The sequence below is a fragment of the Lolium perenne genome, chromosome 6 (assembly GCF_019359855.2).
Source record: "Lolium perenne isolate Kyuss_39 chromosome 6, Kyuss_2.0, whole genome shotgun sequence".
NCBI classification, from domain to species: domain Eukaryota; kingdom Viridiplantae; phylum Streptophyta; class Magnoliopsida; order Poales; family Poaceae; genus Lolium; species Lolium perenne.
Window position 1 is genome coordinate 99,851,809 of NC_067249.2, and position 20,690 is coordinate 99,872,498.

Here is a 20,690-nt window from a genome sequence, read left to right on the forward strand (position 1 = left end):
TCTTTAAATTGCATACTGGTGCAGTGCTAGAAAAATATTTTCAATTATACAAATCCAATTTTAGTGATCCAAAATGTTCCACAAAGCTTATGAAATTCTCTAACTAATCCCGCTGGTTTAACTCAAAAATTCATTCTAGATCCTCTACAATAAAAATGACAAATCAGTAACTTTTCAAACTTCAAATAATTATTAAAAGTCAACCATAAACTATTTTGAGGTGGTTCCACCTCTCATAAATCACATTTGATGTTGTCTAATTTATTATGTAATAAAACACTATAGTTGTTTCATATGATCATGGGCTAGATCAAAGTATTGGCTATGTAGTCAAAATCTAGCCCATTTAAATTATTTCAAAATTAGGGTTTCAAATCTATGAGGTGTAGCACCTCATTTAAATCATCTTCCCAAGTGGTATGAAGTAATGTGATGACCCTTATTTATTGGTCTCATATGTGCTCACTTGAGGATATTAAATCAAATTGAATTTTAATTGCATGAGGTATGGAACCTCATTTAAATCATGTTTCTCAAATAATAAGTGTGAAGTGTTGACCTTGGTCAACATGTGATCATACCTTGCTATTTGAGGAGATTAAATCTTAACAAGATTCAATGAGAGGAAATTATTTCCCCAAAGAACCAAAGAGAAAACCCTAAGTCACTAAGAGGAGTGTTTTCTAAACACTAAAGAAGAAACCCTAGTCAAATGTTGAGTAAGGTAGATGATGATGCTAGATCATATTGAGTGAGCCATTAAGGCTAGTTAGGTTCTTTAAGTATTGATCTGGTGTTTGTATACTCGTATTCGTTTATAGACACTAATACCGGAGACTATCAAGAGGAGGAGGATTTCTACCAGGAAGAAGAAGGGAACTTTGATCACTACCCCAACCAAGGCAAGCTATTACCAATGCAAGATAGATTTGTGCAAAGCTCTACAAGAGCAAGGCACCATTACATTTTACCTTATGATCCTATCCCAAGTTTTACTTTACAAGCTTTATTGGATTTTATTTATCAAAGTTACCTTTTTGATTTATGATTCACTTGGTTTAGTTATGGAGTAGTACAAGAGCATCACACTTAGCCTAGAAAGCTATAAGCTACTTAGCACCCCTCATAACTAGTTGCTAGTGCTAAAGATTAAAAGTGACTACTCTAGTTGGGAACTTGTGAAATGAAATAACTTTGAAAACCTTGGAATGATGAGTCATTCTATTGAAAGATTTTGAAGGTGAATATGACTTGTGAATGACTTGGTGAATTTTACCAAAACTGATGGTTGGGTTCGGATGCGATACCATTCCAATTTTACAAGTACCCCCACAATACCTGAATCTGGGTAAGGCTTAGCTGGAAATTTATGTGTCTTAGTATGGGTTCCCTCTAAAACAAGCGTCATCGGGGTTATGCCGGAGGCTGCCTCTACAACAAAAGGAATGATGTGAAATGACGTGAAATGAGGTGAATGTCCGACCCAAGCCCTGTGCAGTTCCCAGGCTGACTGTCTGTCTTCACTGGGAGGCCAAGGTCATGGGGAGAGGTGCCTATACTAGGGTATGTAAATGAAAGGTTAGGATTGGTAGTTCGCGTACTGCGTACGATAAATAAGGGCCAGTTACCCCTGACGAACTATTGCAATTGTTGTGGCACAAGTGTACAACCTCTGCAGAGTTTAACCTATTCGAATAGCCGTGTCCGCGGTCATGGACAGTTGGAAAGGCCATACTGTTCCGTCATCAGAACTTTTCTCAAAATATGAAGGGTGACTTGTGATTTGAATTGAAAGGTGACTTTGACTTTGAATCACAACTGAGTTGTGGGAATGACATTAATGTTCCCACTTGAGTAAGTTAGGCAAATGAAGAGGTTTTGTTTACTAAAGTTCTTATGAAATAAAACTGGCTTTATGCAAATGAAACTAGAGCTTAGAACCCCCTTACTATAGTTGATAACTTTTACCTTAGTATTAGTTTGCGAGTACTTTAAAGTACTCATGGCTGTGTCCCTGGCTATTCAAATGGCCATACTATGAAGAGGAGTACCAGAACCCGGAAGAAGGACAGCAAGACGTCTATGACAACTAGGATCACTCCTGACGTCAACAGTTGCCTGTGGAATAGATGAACTACTACTACGCTACTTCGCTTCCGCTATGTGTTTTGTAATTGATCAATAGATCATCTATTATTGTAATGAGACTGGATCATGTGATCCTTTGTTGTAAGACAATTATGATGTTGTAATGAATGATGTTCTGTGATATTAATCTATTATGTCTCGCAAAAATAATATTCCTGGGATTGCGATGAATGTCATAATAGGCATTTGGACTTAAAAATCCGGGTGTTGACAAGTTGGTATTAGATCCATTGTTGACCTTAGGAGACCCTAGTTAGAATGGACGTCTGAAAAACTTAGTTTCAAAACAAATGAAGTGAATATTTATGAAATCTTATTCTCACTCTTATCCTCGAGATCTTCTTCAAAATAAGAAATTCATTCTTTACTTTTCCTTGAACATTCTACATGAAAATTTGCACACGTGATCACATATCTAACTTACTCATCCAAATTGCTCACAGATGGAGTACACATGCAAGTCCTATCAGTTTGGTCACGGAGGAAACCTGATGTTCGAGAAGGATTTGAAACAACTGGTTGAGTATTTAGGACGCCCGTATCCCGAGTTCTTCGGAATACCTTTCAACGATCCATCGGGAGGATCACCTCGGTGGGAAGTTACTGCAGATCTGAGAGGAAAGCTTGGAGCCCCAATTTGGGAAACCATCTGGTTTTCTGTAACGGGGAACACTTGGAAGGATGGAATAGCTCAAGCCATGCAGGAAGCAATTGCTCGTCTGTGCAGACAGAATGTGAACAAGCTCAAGAATACCCGCTTCATTTACTACCCAAGAGATGATCCCATGGGAAGACCAATAACCATGCCCCCGCACCCGGAGATGAACCACTATGTTGCCTACCTCGACTTCATGCTGTACAAGACCCGCAAGGAGTTGGACAACGCCCTCGCCTTTCGCCAAGCACATTACCCGTGAAGACGAAGAATCCCCCTGAAGAGTAGTATCATTAAAGCACTTTCATAGGTGTGAGTTTGTATCAGGATCCCCTTGTATCGTAGAACGATGAATGGTTCTTCAAACCAACGGTGTGTTAGCTTTGTAATATGTGATGCTTGGTATGAATGAAAAAGTGTTGTTGGTTTTTACCCCCGCAACACTACTCAAATTTTCAAGTTATGAACTTTTTTAAACTCTAACAAAATAAACCATAGAAATTTCCCTCTTATCTTATCATCTACCTCACTGTTCAGATGGCCCCACTGTAATATCCCAGGTTTAGAGACGATCGAGGGGTAGATTTTAGAAAGGGATGTGCACTGCATAGTAAATTCTGGGGAAATTTCGCGCTTTTAAACAAAAACTGCATCGAAGGGGAACAAGTTTCTCTCTCGACACCTTACAGGGTTAGGGTTTCGAGAGTGCGACAAACTTGCAACTCACCTAACTAAATTAGGGTTTTGAGAAGAGAGGAGAGTATTGCATTACAACTTAAGTTGCATGATTGAATTCAAACACAAGAACTTTTGAATTTCAAATTTAAACATAATATGAATATCTCATAATTCAAAATTGAGGTAAGTCATTAAACCAATATGAATAATCAAAGAATATAAACATTGCATTTATTTAGTAAAGCTCATTAAGGAAACTTTGAGCTTTATTAATATTCACACAAGATACATTGTTATTTACAATATCCAGAATAAAATATGAACATTACAACATATTACAAGAATTGGACAAAAACATAGAAAAAGAAAAGAAAAGGAAAATTACAAATTAAGGATCTATCCTAAACACTACTAGCTAAACTTCATTAACTTGATGATCTTCATGATCAATGGAGCCACAGATTGTCCCTGTACATAAACACAACAAAAGAGAAGTTATGCCAAGTGGTAAAACCACTTGGCAGGTTAGAAGAATAATGAAATTGAGTAGATATGGATCAGCTCTGCCGAGCTGATCACCTCACAGCCAAGACACAAGCCAGGTACCATGAATTTGCACACACACACAGCCAGGCTGCTCACACAGCAGTGTGCATGCAGCACACCACACACACACGGTGGTGAGTCACCAACAGGTTGACAGGCTTGCTTGTCGACCGAGAGAAGGAGCAGGAGACCATATAAAACCTCCACGGTAAACCCTAGTCAATCCATCGACAGGATTGCACCGGGTAAGTTCATCAGAAACCAAGAACACAAGAACAGCTTGAACAGTCACTGCTGTTCAACACAATTCCACCACCACGGCACATAACCAAGAGATCAAGTCGGCAAGGAGGAGCAGGGCAAGCCAAGAACTCAACCAACAGTGAATCCTCTACACCAACAACCTTTCTAGGAGCTGGAGTGAGGTATACACAGATAATCATGAGCAAGCCACGGTTTTGCTCATATCATAAGCACATGCATAAATCACAGCAACGAGAAGAGGGTAGAAACCCTGTTTGTCTCATCATCGGCTACCAAGCCATGTGGTGCAAGCAAACAATGAAAAGCCAGAAGGAAATCATCCAGGGAACACTGGATGTGTCAAAGACAAAGTGAGACAACCGAGAGAAATCCAACATGGATTTAATCCCTCTCTAGCCACACAGATTCACTTAGCACCCTATAGCAAGCTACACCATCAGAATATAGACATTTATATGTCTATCTTCATTTCAACATCAAATATATTGAAAGCCCATGATTGACTACCAGTAATATTGCTCAACAGCTTACATAAGAGGTAGGAGCAACCTTTACTAGCACACCAAGCAGTGCTAGGGTCACCACAACTACCTAGCCACACAGAAAAGCCACAAGAGAGGCATATCATCACTCCAAGGGAGTTCATGCATCACAGGAGGTGCCAACACATGTTGGTTTCCATCCATATAGTGCATAGGATGCACCCAATCACTACTGCATCAGGTAGATCATGTCGGTTGTCAGGAAAAGGAAGCCAAGCTTCACTGACAAGCATAAATAAATAAAACAGCACACACAGAGGCATCCAGAGTATCAAATCCTTTAATCAACCACCAGTATTGCTTTCACAAGCAACAGCAACCACCAGTACTTGGTGTGGAGCTAGATCCTCAAGTAACAACAGCAATGGAAATGAATTCATATAAAGTGATAAGCCAACAGTAAGTCCTGGTGATCATAGGATCATCCAAAGCCACAAATTAACCAACCATTGCATCACAGATAATCAAATATATGAAATATAAATTGTATGCAGAAGCACACTAACAAGGAATGAAGCTGTCTAGCCAACAGTCATGCTTAATAGAACATTCCTATGAATCACAACTCAATGAGCATCACACGGTGGTGCGGCACTTGCATAATGCAAGGATCATGCATAATAATCAAGTCAAGGCCAAGATTTTTGCACACAGAATACCCTAGTGGCCATAATCATAACTGGAGCAAGCCAGAAGGCCATGAACATCAATGGATGCTCATGAGCAATTACAGGAGGGCCACAGCAGGGACATAGCATGAACAGAAGTAGTTAGGAAGCACAAAAGCCTGCACTGATAATCAAGTAGAGCAGCACAAGCTAGAACACAGAGATAGCAGTAGCACATAGCAGCATACGCATGTAGGCAGTAGCAACTAGCACAACAAGGTAGAGGCCAAGGCAACCAGAGGAAGAAGAGGAGGTAGAGAAGACAGGAGAGAAGGAGGCACACACACCTGGAGCAGAGCACCGTAGCGTGCCCATGGCGGCACGGCGGCACGAGCCTAACACGGCAGCGCTGTGCCGCAGCCAGGCCGGGCGTCGCCGGGCGCAACGCCGAGCACCACCACGGCGAGGCACACGGCCACGTCGCGGCGCGGCGTCTGGATCATCGGCGGGCGATGAGTCGCCTGGAATCGCCACGGCCGTGTCGCAGATGCGTTGGGGCGAAGCGAGCAAGCAGCGCAGCACGAATCGCCGCGGTGGATCTGAATCGCCATCGAATGGCGGTTCAGATGCGCCACACCTCGCCGGCGGCAACGGCCGGGGATGGCCGGAATAAATCGAAGAAGACGGCGGCGACATGCGTCGCCAGAGCTCAGGGATTAGGGTTCGCGAGGGAGAGAGAAGGGAAGTGGGGGCGACCGAGTGGGCCGGACCAGGCCAACTGGGTTGAGCCCAACCCACTCGGGTTCAACCTGACAGGTGGGCCCGAGGGCAATTTGGGCATTTCCAAAATACCATTTAAGTAAGAATTTCAAAGAATTTTATAAAATAGAATATGGCTCTAAAAAAAATAACTAAAAATATGAAAATCAATCAGCATAAAATTCTCTATCCAAATAAAATATCAAAGAGGATTTTTGAAGATAATTATGAATAAGTCCTAATTTGATGATTTAAATAATCATTTAAATCACACATAAAATTTTTCAATAATAAAATAAGTCCATTAATGAATTGGGACTTCAAAAACACCTTGACAAAATTTCAAGGTTGTATTTTACTTTAATTCATGTATCCCCAACTTATTCTTAGTATTAACCTCTTACATGAATTAATAACGATGTCGGAAGGGGGGAACAAACCCTAAAAATGGAATCATGCATAAATTGCTTCTTTAACCATTGCCCTTATCGGACAATGATGCTATTTTTCAGAACAAGAGGACAAGGGTCAGTCCATATCTACCAACTGCAGAACTTTGCAGTGTTCAGGCAAGTTCATCACTTGCTCATGTCATTTGAGTATTTCTATCAAATTACTTGCAAAGTATTATGGTTATCACTATTGCATAAAAATCAAAACCACTACTTTCATAACTATGAATATGACTATGTGGTGGGCAATGGAACCATGGATTGTGTTGATATGGTGGAGGTTCCATTGCAAGGGTTTATATCCATCTAGGATTAAACAACAAATGTCGCCAGTGATTCTTGTGCCGTAATACCCGTGTTAACCATAAGATCTGGAGTGGGACAGAGTAGTCAAAAGTGTTTCCACCTCTCGTTCATCAACGGATGCGCTTTACCGTAGACACTTGTATCTGTCGGCGGCAAGCGGTAGGCTGGGGAAGCCTTAAGTCCCCACGGCATAGTCCGTAGACACTTGTCGTGCGAAGTGCAAGTGGTAGGGTGGGGATCCCATTCTAATTCCCCACGGTATTGCGGTCTATGATGGGTTGCAGCCACCGGCGTAGGAGTGTATGGTAAGAGCCCAGCACTGTTGTCGTGGTCGGGGTCCACCCTGAAATTACGGGAATAATGGGACCGACGTGGACCCAGGGTCGGCGCATGCAACAAAGGGTGGGTGTTCGAGGTAGCGGAGGAACATGATTGGCTAGACCTTATACCGGGCCTCACACCAAAGGAAGTGTGGACGGGAAAGCTGCCCGGTTGGCACCAAGGTTAAGATCTCTTATGGGTAAAGCAACACACCTCTGCAGAGTGTAAAGAACTGTGACCTGTCACTCCCTGTTCGGGATTGAGGAACTGCGAACGCGCCGGAAAGGAGCTCCATGAAGTTCTAGTAAACCGGTGAAGGCTGACGGACATAGCTCTTTGAAATAAAAGCAATCTCTTGAAGAAATGTTTATCAAAACTTGCATTGGTATTAGACTTTCTGGTCTAATATCGTAGCTAGTGCATTAAACACCTCTTATCTATAATGAACTTGTTGAGTACGCTCGTACTCATACCACTCTTAAATCCCCTGCTTAGATTGTCTGAATCACCTGGAGGAGGACTACAACAGCAATGATGGAGCCGAGATCATCGGCTACGATGAACCTGACCTCTCAGGTGGAGTTGAAGGCGTAGACTATATCATAGTCTACGGATCCGGGGAGGCTTCCGGAGGAGATCAAGCCTAGGGATATCTGATGAGTAGTAGAAGCTGAGCAGCACAGACTCTTACTATGGAGCTGCTCGAATAAATAAATGTTTAGTTTAATGAGACAATGGTATTGTAAGTTAAGTTGGGTTCGCCTCGAACCCAGGAGTTATCCTCTTAGGACCCAAGAGGAGCTCCGAGACGACTTGTGTATGATGATTGTAATAATATGTGAATGAGTTATGGACCTTGCTATGTTCTGTTGTACTACTCTGAGGGATGTGATATTTGCGGAATGGTACTTCGCGAATGTTATATCAACGACTGGCATACTACAACATGCAGTGGTATGCAGGGTCACCACAGTTGGTATCAGAGCAAAAGCTTTGACCTTAGGTTGGAACCTAGTAAATGGGACTACACGTTAGGAGTCAAATAGGATTAGTAAAGAATTCTCTAAAAATATGGTGTATATTCAATTGAGAATACAACAATCATATCTTTTAGTGCGATAATTCTTTATTATCTCTATTATGATGCATTATTACTAATCTTATAATCTTTCTATTTCTACAGCCAACATGGCAAGTGCACGACCGGGAAGAAACGTGAAAGTTATGGATTCCACACTAAACGAGTACCAAGGAGGACTTGCTGATATCCTACGATCCATGTTGCTGGAATTTGGGTGTGATCCCAGATTCCGGTAAAGAAGTACATGTTCTATGATGGACCGGTGTTAGCCAAGTGCGAGTAGGACTGCGACTTCCGAATCTTTGGGAATGAGCGTAGTCATGCCACTGGAGAAGCTAGGACAACCAACACAGCCTATCATATAGGCTGTTATGAGAGCCATAACCGACATACGGGAACATAAGACAAAAGAGCTTATGGATTCCGAGTTCTCCCATATTCCTCATAATCAGGAGGAGGAAGATCCCTTGCTCAACCACTACAAATACGCCAAACGCAAACCCATAGCAGCGGCAAAATATATGGATAATAGCCGTAACTTCATATCATTACTCTTTCAGCTGAATCATCACCTGATAGGAGCTATTGATACGATGCTAGAGGAATTTACCGAACCCAAGGAGGAGAGTAGGGGAAAAGAACCTATGGAAAATGTAGTGCACACACCAGTTTATTCAGTTGGTGACTACATCAGCTTTGATCCACTTGCACGTGAACCTACACACTACACACAGGAACTACGAATAGTTCCTATGGGGGATACGAAGGCGGAGCGGAATCCGGAAACAACCAGCGTTCCGAGACTCCGATCGAGAATTCAAGGGGTTGGCGTTGGGGTAGTGATACTGGAACCCATAGTACTACTGAGTATTATGATGGAGAGATGAACGATGATGCAACAACCCAAAACCAGAGCTATCCTAGTAATGAAGGAGTGGATGGAGGATATCCGACACAGGTTGAGTCGGGTATGGGTTTTGGTAACCCTTATGGTGGGGCTACAGGAGAGTACACCCGATGGGTGGACTATGATGCACTCAACGATCAGTTTGTGAACACTGATTTCGCATTAGGGTCATCATCGGATTCGGACTACAAGCCAACGGGGAGACCTTATGTTCCAGGGTCTATCAGGAGGACGACACGTTCGACCGGATGGAAGCCTGGAATGTACCGGGAGTGAAGACCGATTAGAAGTCTACCAAGGGAGGCGTGGCTATAATACACAAGTACCACGTGTATTATAGTTTGTAATATTTGTATAAATTTGTACATATACTTTAATAAGTGAGTTTGCATACTCACATCGACTTGAGTATTGTAATAAGACCACTTATGTATGTATATACAGGGTATATGTTTTGTATGATTTGGATTTGCTTCTTGATTTCCATTGCGTGACTAGTTCTGTGCACAAAGTTGAGCTCAGAAAACTTGCGCATGGAGTAATTATGAGTATCATCTTGTGTTGCAGAACTAGGGGGCTATGTCGGGAACGTTAGGAAACGAGACGGAAGCGCAGCGCATGGAGCGCGAAGCAAAGGAAAAGGAAGAGGCTGAGGGTGCGGCCAGAGATCAGTTTCCACCACCACCACCACCCATGACGCAACAAAACTTCATCCAGTACATGCAACTGGCGGAAGAGAGGCAGCGTGTAACACTGGAGCTGCAGAACAAATTCCTTCAGGATCTGATGCAGCAGAATAGGGTGGAGAGACACGAGAACCAGGAGTCACATTAGCAGACTTCCAAAACACCAAGCCGATATCTTTCGCATACGCGCCCGAGCCGATGGACGCGGAAGATTGGTTGATGGATGCGAGCGCAAGCTCAACATCATTGGATGCAATGACCAAGAGAAGGTCCGATATGCTACCCATCTGCTATGTGGACCTGCCGCATCATGGTGGGACAACATTGTAGCCGTGTATCCGGCAGAAAGGTATTTACAGGGAGGAGTTTGCAAGGAAGTTCAGGGAATCCAATGTCCCTGAAAGTATTTGTGGAACTGAAGCGTCGAGAGTTCGAGAGTCTCGAGCAGAAGGATAAGGCAATCCTGACCTATGTCAGGGAGTTTTCCAAGCTGTCCCGGTATGCGGTTGAGGAAGTCAATACCGAGGACAAGAAGAAGAAGAGATTTCTGAGGGGGTTAAGTCCCAGTTCAAAGTACAAACTGCGAATGATGAGAGCAACGGAATTCCAAGAGTTGGTGGATGCAGCCATCACTCTTGAAGATGACTTCAAACAACTGCAAGAAGAGAAGAGTAAGAAGGCCAAGTATGAGCCGAAGAGGTTTGTTAGTAACAAGCCTAACACCAGCTTGAGTTTCAAGCCTAGATACAACAACAACAACAACAACAGCAACTACTACGGTAGTAGGAAGAATCAGGCATTCCAGAATGCAAATCAAATAATTTGCAGAAGTTTGTGGATTCACGGGGCATTTGGCCAAAGACCGTAAGAAACCAAGGATTATATGCTTTGGTTGTCGCCGGGAGGGGCACATCTTTGAAGGACTGCCCCAAGAAGAATAGTGGAGGAGGTCAATGCGGAGGAGGAGGAAATCGAGGAAACAGGAGGGGAACTGGAAGAATAAGAAGCCCTTCGGCAAGCTGAACTGTACCAGTCTGGAGGAGGTGGTCAACTCTGACCAAGCGGTGATAGGTACGCTCCAGATACTCACTCATCCTGGCAAAGTACTTTTTGATACTGGTGCAACTACATCATTCATTTCTCAACAATTCATCATCAAACATGGGATTAGTTTCACTAAGTTAGATACACCCATAACCATACTTTCTGCGGGGGGAACGATATTAGTAACCCATGCCAAACAAAAACAAGTCATTATGATCAATAAGTGCGCGTTTGACGCGGACCTGTTCATTTTACCGATGAAGGACATTGATGTCATTCTTGGTATGAACTGGTTAGAAGCTAATGGAGCATTGATCGACTGTGTAAACAAGACGGTGTCATTAAAAAGTCCCGATGGAAGTAGAATGATCTACCAAGGCGACAAACATACTCAGATTGAAGTGGAGCTACAGCTGAATAGCATGAAGGAGGTGAAGTTAGAAGATATACCTGTAGTAAATGAATTCCAGGATGTGTTTCTCATGGAATTACCTGGTATGCCACCAGATAGGGAGATAGAATTCACTATCGACCTAATCCCAGAACGACTCCGATTCCTAAAGAACAATATAAGATGGGGCCTAAGGAACTGAAGGAACTTAAGGAGCAATTGGATGACTTGGAACAAAAGGGATTCATTCAGGAGAGTGTTTCACCATGGGGATCACCTGTGATCTTCGTAGATAAAAGGGATGGAGGAAGAAGGATGTGCGGAGACTACAGGAATCTAAACAACGTCACAATCAAGAACAAGTATCCACTTCCAAGGATACAAGATCTATTTGATCAGGTTAGAGGAGCGGGAGTCTTTTCCAAGATTGATCTAAGATCGGGTTATCACCAGATAAAGATCAAGAAGGAGGACGTTCCGAAAACCGCCTTTGTCTCAAGGTATGGACACCATGAATACCTTGTAGTACCTTTTGGATTAACCAATGCCCCAGCAATATTCATGAATCTCATGAATAAGATCTTCATGCCATATCTTGACAAGTTTGTCATCGTATTCATCGATGATATCTTGATATATTCCAAGAACAAGGCGGAACATGCCGAACATTTGAGGTTAGTGTTGCAAACACTAAGGGAACACCAACTTTATGCCAAACTCAGTAAGTGTGAATTTTGGCTAGATCAAGTGGAATTTCTTGGTCATGTCATAAGTAAAGATGGAATCGCTGTCAACCCGAGCAAGGTAGCAGCGGTTTTAGAATGGGAAGCACCCAAGGCTGTCAAGGAGATCCGAGGATTCCTTGGAATGGCAGGATACTATCGGAGATTCATTGAAGGATTCTCTAAGATAGCGGGACCTATGACAAAGTTGCTAAGGAAGAATACACCATTCGTGTGGTCGGAGGAGTGTGAGAAGAGTTTTCAAACTACGAAGGAGAAACTCACCACGGCACCGGTGTTAGCAGTTCGGAAGTTGGCAAGGATTACACCGTGTCTTGTGACGCATCCAAACATGGATTGGGTTGCGTACTCATGCAAGATCGGAAAGTGATATCTTATGGATCGAGGCAACTCAGACCTCATGAAGTGAACTATCCAACACATGACTTGGAATTAGCAGCGGTCGTATTTGCACTTAAAACATGGAGACATTTTCTCTATGGAGCTAAGTGTGAGCTCTATACAGACCATAAAAGCCTCAAATATTTCTTCACTCAGAAGGAACTCAACATGAGGCAGAAAAGATGGCTAGAATTGATCAAGGATTATGATCTGACGATCAACTATACACCAGGGAAGGCTAATGTTGTAGCAGATGCCCTGAGTAGGAAGAGTACCGGAGGAGTGGAACAAGAAATATCACCGGAGTTGAGGAAGGAAATAAGCCAAGCCCAAATTCAACTACGGGAGAAGGAAGCCCATGAAGGATTATCGGCGTTGCAAGTAGCCGATGAACTTAATGTTAACTTGAAGAATGAGATAATGATGGGTCGGTTGGACGATCCATTCATTGTAGAAGAGATGAGGAGAATAGATGAGGGAAGACCATCGAGAATTTCACGGGGAGAATCTGGATCTTTGTGGTTCCAGAAGAGGATTTGCGTTCCGGATATTACTGAAATTAAGGAAGTAATACTCCGGGAAGCTCATCAGACCCCATATTCCATACATCCGGGAAGTACAAAGATGTACATGGATCTAAAGGAATTATTCTGGTGGAATAACATGAAGAGGGAGATAGCGCAATATGTGGCAGAATGCCATACCTGCCAGCGAGTGAAGGCTGAACATCAGAGTCCGGCAGGGAAGTTACAACCTCTACCTATTCCAGAGTGGAAATGGGAGGAAATAGGGATGGATTTCATCACCGGACTACCCATGACTAATAAAAAGAAGGACATGATATGGGTAATCGTGGACCGGTTGACGAAAAGTGCACATTTCTTAGCGGTAAACCAGCAGGATAAAGGAGAGAAACTTATCGATCTTTACATCAAAGAGATCGTAAGTAAGCATGGAGTGCCAAAGAAGATTGTATCGGATCGAGGATCCGTGTTCACATCAGCATTCTGGAAGCAACTTCACGAAGCTTTAGGATCCAAGTTGGATTACGATGCCGCGTATCACCCACAAACAGGCGGACAAAGCGAGAGAACCAATCAGATCTTAGAAGATATGCTTAGGGCTTGTGCCCTAGACTTCGGAGGATCATGGGAGGAGCATCTACCTTTAGCGAGTTTTCATACAACAATAGTTATCAAAGCAGCATCAAGATGGCACCATTTGAAGCTACGTATGGAAGGAAGTGTAGATCACCCATATGTTGGTATGAAGCCGGAGCAAGCAAAGAGTTCAATCCTGATTATGTCAAAGAAAAACAACAAATCATTGACATTATCGGAGACAGGCTCAAAATAGCCCGAGTCGGCAAAAGAGTTATGCCGATCAAGAGAAGGACATGGGAGCCACAAGTTGGAGACATGGTTTATCTTAAGGTAAGCTCCGATGAAAGGACTCCAGAGATTTGGAGTAAAAGGGAAACTCAGTCCTAGATATATAGGACCTTTCGAGATGCGAGTCGGAATCGAGGTTTAGCCTTTGAGTTGGATCTACCGGGAAGGTTAGCTCAAGTTCATAATGTATTCCATGTGTCACAACTTCGGAAATGTTTGAAGACCCCGAGATGAACCAATATCACATGAGGAGCTTGAGTTACAACCAGACTCGACGTACATCGAGAAGCCAGCCAAGATTCTCGAGGAGAGCTGGAAACAACTCGAAACAAGGCAATCAAGTATTGCAAGATTCAATGGAAGCATCATCCCGAGAGGGAAGCCACCTGGGAAAAAGAGGAAGACCTAAGGAAAACATACCCCGAAGTACATTCGGGTATTACAACCACAACTTCGGGACGAAGTTTTCTTTAAGGGGGAAAGGCTGTAATATCCCAGGTTTAGAGACGATCGAGGGGTAGATTTTAGAAAGGGATGTGCCTTGCATAGTAAATTAGGGAAATTTCGCGCTTTTAAACAAAAGCGCATCGAAGGGGAACAAGTTTCTCTCTCGACACCTTACAGGGTTAGGGTTTCGAGAGTGCGACAAACTTGCAACTCACCTAACTAAATTAGGGTTTTGAGAAGAGAGGAGAGTATTGCATTACAACTTAAGTTGCATGATTGAATTCAAACACAAGAACTTTTGAATTTCAAAATTAAACATAATAGGAATAGCTCATAATTCAAAATTGAGGTAAGTCCTTCAACCAATCTGCCAAATCCAAGAATATAAACATGGCATTTATTTAGTAAAGCGGGGTAAGGAAACGGTGAGCTTTATTCTTATTCACACTCGATACATTGTTCTTTACAATATCCGAATAAAATATGAACATTACAACATATTACAAGAATTGGACAAAAACATAGAAAAAGAAAAGAAAAGGAAAATTACAAATTAAGGATCTATCCTAAACACTACTAGCTAAACTTCATTAACTTGATGATCTTCATGATCAATGGAGCCACAGATTGTCCCTGTACATAAACACAACAAAAGAGAAGTTATGCCAAGTGGTAAAACCACTTGGCGAGGTTAGAAGAATAATGAAATTGAGTAGATATGGATCAGCTCTGCCGAGCTGATCACCTCACAGCCAAGACACAAGCCAGGTACCATGAATTTGCACACACACACAGCCAGGCTGCTCACACAAAGAAGCAGTGCATGCAAAAGCACACCACACACACACGGTGGTGAGTCACCAACGGAGTTGACAGGGCTTGCTTGTCGACCAGAGAAGGAGCAGGAGACCATATAAAACCTCCACGGTAAACCCTAGTCAATCCATCGACGAGATTGCACCGGGTAAGTTCATCAGGAAACCAAGAACACAAGAACAGCTTGAACAGTCAGCACTGTTCAACACAATTCCACCACCACAACACATAACCAAGAGATCAAGTCGGCAAGGAGGAGCAGGCAAGCCAAGAACTCAACCAACAGCTGAATCCTCTACACCAACAACCTTTCTAGGAGCTGGAGTGAGGTATACACAGATAATCATGAGCAAGCCACAGTTTTGCTCATATCATAAGCACATGCATAAATCACAGCAACAGAAGAGGGTAGAAACCCTGTTTGTCTCATCATCTGGCTACCAAGCCATGTGGTGCAAGCAAACAGAATGAAAAGCCAGAAGGAAATCATCCAGGGAACACTGGATGTGTCAGCACAGTGAGACAACCAGAGAAATCCAACATGGATGTAATCCCTCTCTCGCCACACAGATTCACTTAGCACCCTATAGCAAGCTACACCATCGAATATAGACATTTATATGTCTATCTTCATTTCAACATCAAATATATTGAAAGCCCATGATTGACTACCAGTAATATTGCTCAACAGCTTACATAAGAGGTAGGAGCAACCTTTACTAGCACACCAAGCAGTGCTAGGGTCACCACAACTACCTAGCCACACAGAAAAGCCACAAGAGAGGCATATCATCACTCCAGGGGAGTTCATGCATCACGGGAGGTGCCAACACATGTTGGTTTCCATCCATATAGTGCATAGGATGCACCCAATCAGATCTGCATCGGGTAGATCATGCTGGGTTGTCGGAAAAGGAAGCCAAGCTTCACCGACAAGCATAAATAAATAAAACAAAGACACACAGAGGCATCCAGAGTATCAAATCCTTTAATCAACCACCGGTATTGCTTTCACAAGCAACAGCAACCACCAGTACTTGGTGTGGAGCTAGATCCTCAAGTAACAACAAAGAATGGAAATGAATTCATATAAAGTGATAAGCCAACGGTAAGTCCTGGTGATCATAGGATCATCCAAAGCCACAAATTAACCAACCATTGCATCACGAGATAATCAAATATATGAAATATAAATTGTATGCGAAGCACACTAACAAGGAATGAAGGCTGTCTAGCCAACGGTCATGCTTAATAGAACATTCCTATGAATCACAACTCAATGAGCATCACACGGTGGTACGGCACTTGCATAATGCAAGGATCATGCATAATAATCAAGTCAAGGCCAAGATTTTTGCACACACAGAATACCCTAGTGGCCATAATCATAACTGGAGCAAGCCAGAAGGCCATGAACATCAATGGATGCTCATGAGCAATTACAGGAGGGCCACAGCAGGGACATAGCATGAACAGAAGTAGTTAGGAAGCACAAAAGCCTGCACTGATAATCAAGTAGAGCAGCACAAGCTAGAACACAGAGATAGCAGTAGCACATAGCAGCATACGCATGTAGGCAGTAGCAACTAGCACAACAAGGTAGAGGCCAAGGCAACCAGAGGAAGAAGAGGAGGTAGAGAAGACAGGAGAGAAGGAGGCACACACACCTGGAGCAGAGCACCGTAGCGTGCCCATGGCGGCACGGCGGCACGAGCCTAACACGCAGGCGCTGAGCGCAGCCACAAAGCGGGCGTCGCTGGCGCAACGCCCCGACACCACCACGGCGAGGCACACGGCCACGTCGCGGCGCGGCGTCTGGATCATCGGCGGGCGATGAGTCGCTCGGAATCGCCACGGCCGTGTCAGAAACAGATGCGTTGGGGGCGAAGCGAGCAAGCAGCGCGGCACGAATCGCCGCGGTGGATCTGAATCGCCATCGAATGGCGGTTCAGATGCGCCACACCTCGCCGGCGGCAACGGCCGGGGCTGGCCGGAAGACATCGAAGCAGATGGCGGCGACATGCGTCGCCAGAGCTCAGGGATTAGGGTTCGCGAGGGAGAGAGAAGGGAAGTGGGGGCGCCCGAGTGGGCCGGACCAGGCCAAGCGGGTTGAGCCCAACCCACTCGGGTTCAACTTTGACAGGTGGGCCCGAGGGCAATTTGGGCATTTCCAAAATACCATTTAAGTAAGAATTTCAAAGAATTTTATAAAATAGAATATGGCTCTAAAAAAAATAACTAAAAATATGAAAATCAATCGCATAAAATTCTCTATCCAAATAAAATATCAAAGAGGATTTTTGAAGATAATTATGAATAAGTCCTAATTTGATGATTTAAATAATCATTTAAATCACACATAAAATTTTTCAATAATAAAATAAGTCCATTAATGAATTGGGACTTCAAAAACACCTTGACAAAATTTCAAGGTTGTATTTTACTTTAATTCATGTATCCCCAACTTATTCTTAGTATTAACCTCTTACATGAATTAATAACGATGTCGGAAGGGGGGAACAAACCCTAAAAATGGAATCATGCATAAATTGCTTCTTTAACCATTGCCCTTATCGGACAATGATGCTATTTTTCAGAACAAGAGGACAAGGGTCAGTCCATATCTACCAACTGCAGAACTTTGCAGTGTTCAGGCAAGTTCATCACTTGCTCATGTCATTTGAGTATTTCTATCAAATTACTTGCAAAGTATTATGGTTATCACTATTGCATAAAAATCAAAACCACTACTTTCATAACTATGAATATGACTATGTGGTGGGCAATGGAACCATGGATTGTGTTGATATGGTGGAGGTTCCATTGCAAGGGTTTATATCCATCTAGGATTAAACAACAAATGTCGCCAGTGATTCTTGTGCCGTAATACCCGTGTTAACCATAAGATCTGGAGTGGGACAGAGTAGTCAAAAGTGTTTCCACCTCTCGTTCATCAACGGATGCGCTTTACCGTAGACACTTGTATCCGTCGTGGCTGACAGCGGTAGGTCAGAAGCCTTAAGTCCCCACGGCATAGTCCGTAGACACTTGTCGTGCGAAGTGCAAGTGGTAGGGTGGGGATCCCATTCTAATTCCCCACGGTATTGCGGTCTATGATGGGTTGCAGCCACCGGCGTAGGAGTGTATGGTAAGAGCCCAGCACTGTTGTCGTGGTGGGGTCCACCCTGAAATTACGGGAATAATGGGACCGACGTGGACCCGTGGTCGAGCGCATGCAACAAAGGGTGGGTGTTCGAGGTAGCGGAGGAACATGATTGGCTAGACCTTATACCGGGCCTCACACCAAAGGAAGTGTGGACGGAAAGCTGCTCGGTTGGCACCAAGGTTAAGATCTCTTATGGGTAAAGCAACACACCTCTGCAGAGTGTAAAGAATCGTGACCTGTCACTCCTGTTCCGGGATTGAGAACTGCGAACGCGGCCGGAAAGGAGCTCCATGAAGTTCTAGTAAACCGGTGAAGGCTGACGGACATAGCTCTTTGAAATAAAAGCAATCTCTTGAAGAAATGTTTATCAAAACTTGCATTGGTATTAGACTTTCTGGTCTAATATCGTAGCTAGTGCATTAAACACCTCTTATCTATAATGAACTTGTTGAGTACGCTCGTACTCATACCACTCTTAAATCCCCTGCTTAGATTGTCTGAATCACCTGGAGGAGGACTACAACAGCAATGATGGAGCCGAGATCATCGGCTACGATGAACCTGACCTCTCAGGTGGAGTTGAAGGCGTAGACTATATCATAGTCTACGGATCCGGGGAGGCTTCCGGAGGAGATCAAGCCTAGGGATATCTGATGAGTAGTAGAAGCTGAGCAGCACAGACTCTTACTATGGAGCTGCTCGAATAAATAAATGTTTAGTTTAATGAGACAATGGTATTGTAAGTTAAGTTGGGTTCGCCTCGAACCCAGGAGTTATCCTCTTAGGACCCAAGAGGAGCTCCGAGACGACTTGTGTATGATGATTGTAATAATATGTGAATGAGTTATGGACCTTGCTATGTTCTGTTGTACTACTCTGAGGGATGTGATATTTGCGGAATGGTACTTCGCGAATGTTATATCAACGACTGGCATACTACAACATGCAGTGGTATGCAGGGTCACCACACCCACCAACCCGCAGCACCAACCAAGACGCAATGATGCAGATGCTGCAGATGATGATGGCAGACCGAGAAGCTGAGAGAGCTGAACGACAAGCCAACATAGCTGCACTGCAACAGATAGCTTAGAACAATCAAGGCCATGGAAACCACGATCACCCTGGATCAAAGCTGAAGAATTTTCAGAACACCAACCCTCCAATGTTCAACAAGACTGAAGAACCCCTAGATGCTGATGACTGGCTCCAGACAATGGAGAACAACTTGGAAGTTGCGGGAGTTGAAGCCGCAGAAAAAGTACTGTTTGCCACCCACTACCTGTCAGGACCTGCCAGAGCCTGGTGGACAAGTGCCCGTGCAATGAATGCGGGACAGATGATAACCTGGGAAGACTTCAAGCTGAAGTTTAGCAAGTACCACGTGCCCCAAGGACTGATCAAGAAGATGAGAGACGAGTTCCGGGAACTCAAGCAAGGGAGAATGTCCGTGGTGGAATACCGCGACAGGTTTCTTACTCTGTCAAGGTACATCCCGGATGAGACCAACACCAATGAGAAAAGGAAGGAGAGATGTCTGAACGGACTGCACGACGAGATGCAAACAGTGTTAGTGAACATTCCATTCGCAGACTTGGAAGCCCTGGTGGACTCAGCCATCCAAATGGAAGGGAAGCTGCATCAAGCCAATGAGAACCGCAAAAGAAGAATGATGAACCAGAATGGACCCCACCATACCCAAAAGTACCGCAACAACTCCTCTGGAGGATTTACCCCAAGAAACAACAAGCCAACTACCCAGACTTATCGCCCCAACTACACCAACAACAACGGAGGACCCCCGAAGCCCGGAGGCAACAACAACAACAGCCACAACAACAACAACCACCACAACAGCAACAACAACAATGGGAACAACAACCACACCAATACTGCCCCAAGGACTGGAAGCAATGCCATTCCCGTCACTCCCAAAGACAAATCAACTGTAAACTGCTATGAATGTGGAGTTGTGGGTCTCTACTCCAACGAGTGCCCCAAGAAGCTTGCCAAGATTGCCGCCAATACCGCAGCACCTACTCAGCAACAGCGCCGCTTTGCAGGAAGAAGGAACCAGAACAACAACAACGGCCGTCTCTACCACATGAATGGCACTGAAGCCCAGGAAGCACCCTAGGCCATGCCAAGTATGTTTTCCTGTTAAATCCCATTGCTCAATCTTTCTTAGGAACCTAACTTTTCTTAAAATCTCGGGACAAGATTTGTTTAAGGGGGAAGGGTTTGTAACATCCCAAAAATTTCAAACAAATAAAATGAATTTCCCTATTTCCAAATTTTGGAACCAACAAAAACTTTTATTAAATTAAGTTTGATACATGGTGACCTTGCTTAATTCTT